Below are 2,987 nucleotides of genomic sequence, written 5' to 3'. Positions count from 1 at the left end.
AGGAACATACAAACCAGACCTGGACTTCCAAAGGAAGAAGCTGTCAGCTCTTGAGCTGCCTCACTGGCATTTTTAAGGTGTATTATTTACATGCTGGAAAGGAGCCAACCAAAACCTCTCTTAAGAAATTTCTCCCTTACTTACAGAACAAAGTCTACTGCTTTGTGAAAATGAATAATTAAATTCTGAGGTTTGGGCATCTTCATTTATTGCTGAGATCTTGGCATCATCACTTTTCCATATTTGGGGAAAATGAGAATAAAAGTCAATGCTAAATGATGTACAAAACTAAGATTAGTCTGTTTACCCCAGACTAACTCTTTGGATAAAGGAAAACTATTTTCATGCTTTGCATAAAATATGCATAAAATATGAAGTTGATGCTTTCCAATCTTGATATAATTTTTATAAACCCTCCTCTCTTTTTTAAGCCCATCACAATTAGCACTTCGAGAGCGTTGTGAATCTGCTCTTAACTACCAATAAAAACATTTTAATTAACCAGTGACATTAACCAGGTTAAGTGCCAGGATTCAAGTGGATTGAAAGAAAAGCTGTTTGGATCACTAGAACATGACTTCTGCTAGTCAGAGGGATCCTAAAATGGCGTGACAATGAGTGTGTCTAATGGATGGAGATGTGTTGGTGAAAGGCGTTCCAGCATCTCTGTGGGCAAGTTCCAGAACAGAAAATTAAAAAGGGGGGGAAAAAATATCCCAAAGTAGCAATCAGCTTAATTTATTTATCAATTTTTTACCAAGAAAGAAAGAAGCGAGTGCAGAGTCCATCATGTTTCAGTTTGTCATTCTTGCGGGTATAAATCTTTCTAAACACTGCAGATGTTTTACTGCTGGGGACTCTGAGTCCTGCTGCTCTGGGGACATTTGGCACACGCCGGTGTCGGCTGCTGGCGCGGAGAACGCAGGACACAGCACAGCCCCACGCTGCAGGATGGAGGCTTTCAGCTTGGCAAAGGGTCCCAGTTAGGGCAGGCAATAAAAACACCTCACACAGCTGAAATCCTGCGTGGCTTTGAGATTCTGTCACCTTGGACTGTTAAAGGTGGAGACTTAACAAGTACTAATAGCAAAGTCCTACTTTAAAAAATCAGTGTATCCTTTGTGCAGAGGCAGATTCCCAGTGAGTTACTGCAGGGCTGGGGTACAGGGAAGGTGCCGAGGCAGCGAACACCCACCTCCAATAAAACTCAATATGTCAATGACTGAAAAATAAATCAAATTACTTGGCAAATAAAAATGCGATTCTGTGCCTGCAAGGAAGCTGGCATTTTCCTGGTTATCTTCTCCAAGCCAGGAAGCAGAGACATAAATATGTATGGCATCAGAAATGGCAGCAGAAATGTCTCTTTATCCTTCCCAGTGCAAATCAAGTGCAGGAAAACTACTCCTCTGCAGAGGCCCCTCTCTCTGAAGTGATGCCCTAAGCACAGCTAAGTTCAGAGACACCAGCCAAACTCAGCTCTTACAAAATGAAATGTAGCACACATTGGTTCAGGTATTAACATTGCAGGACATCACTTAAATCTGAATATATTTCTGTATTTTGGTTTAACTGCCTGTTCTAAGTGCACCAAATGCTTTACTTTGAGCTTCCCACACAGACATCTCAGCATTTGTCCCACACAGGGTGCCAGGTTCACAGAATCCTCGATATTGGTTCAGGACATGGCAGGCAAAAAATTTCTTACATGAGTTTTGGCCTCAGCTTAACCCTGTCCAATTCCTATTCTTAAATCTTAGTGGTGCCTCAAACTTCTTTCACTCAAAAATTATTTTGGGCCAATAAAGAAATAGTGAAGCATATCACATCAAGGAAGTTTTTACCAGATTTTTACATCTCACTCTCCTCAGCACAAGCTTTTAGGGGCAACGTTCCTGCAGCTGTTGTAAGTAGGGCTGAGAAACAGCACCTTACAGCCTTTTGTTCCCTGTTTTTCTCCTTAAGAAGAGAGTTGCTGCTTTTCAAACTCATTCTACAACCTAAGCAGCACCTGGGGCCGACGCTGCTCCCAGGGAAGCGTCAGCCCCGCGGTTTCCCAGGTCTCGCTCCGCTCGGGCGCGGTTGTGGTTGCGTTACTTTGTTCCTGCTGCCAGCTCCGTCCTCTCCAGCCCCCGACACGGAACCAAAGGCTGCAGCTGCCAGCACTGACCCCCTCCCCCCCAGCTCTCAGCATTCCCCTTTTAAAGCTCGTAGTGACCACAGAAAGTACCAGAAGTATTTTGTTGCTATTCGCAGCTGCACACTTCTCGCCCTGACTCCGGTCAACAGACTTGGCAAACCACTTAAATTCAGGGAACAACTGCACGGACACGGTCCTTCCCTGCAGCTGGGGAAGGGCCAAACCCACAGGACAGCTGCTGGAAGCTCAAGGGCTAAGTAAGAGACAAACAATTAATGGGATTTCTTATTAATCTCCAACTTTGATATAAATATATTATTTTTACCTGGCAATTAAAAATCTGCACTATTTTTTCCCAAGGTAAGAAAGTTCCATTACCTTCATTTTGCACATTTAGGCATGACAGGAAGCTCAACGTTTTCCCAGGAAATATGCTACAATAGACATCTTTTCTACTCTCAATCACTGCCTTTCTAGAGAGCTTTTAAGACAGTTCACATTTAACGTGAAAGTAGTAATATACTTTGGTATGTTAGCACAGGGGGTAGAACTTAACTCTAGAACTCTGATTGTTGGAGCTCACCGAATGCAGGGTTGAAGATACCACTAAGTGGAAGAAAACAAATGTTTTTAGGATTAAAGCTCAAGATCTGAAACACTGAAAAGACTGAAAACTCAAATATTTGTTTCTGTGATACAGGCACTAAGAAGTGACAGATATTGGGTCCATTTCTCTCAAGGGAATGCGTTTTACACCAAAAATATAGAATAAACCCACAGAGCATCAAAAGGATCATGGGAGACAGACAATAGAGTTTTGGAAAAAATGATGACAACACAAAACATC

The sequence above is a fragment of the Corvus cornix genome, chromosome 15, assembly GCF_000738735.6.
Source record: "Corvus cornix cornix isolate S_Up_H32 chromosome 15, ASM73873v5, whole genome shotgun sequence".
NCBI lineage: Eukaryota > Metazoa > Chordata > Aves > Passeriformes > Corvidae > Corvus > Corvus cornix.
Note: the sequence above shows the minus strand (reverse complement) of the source record.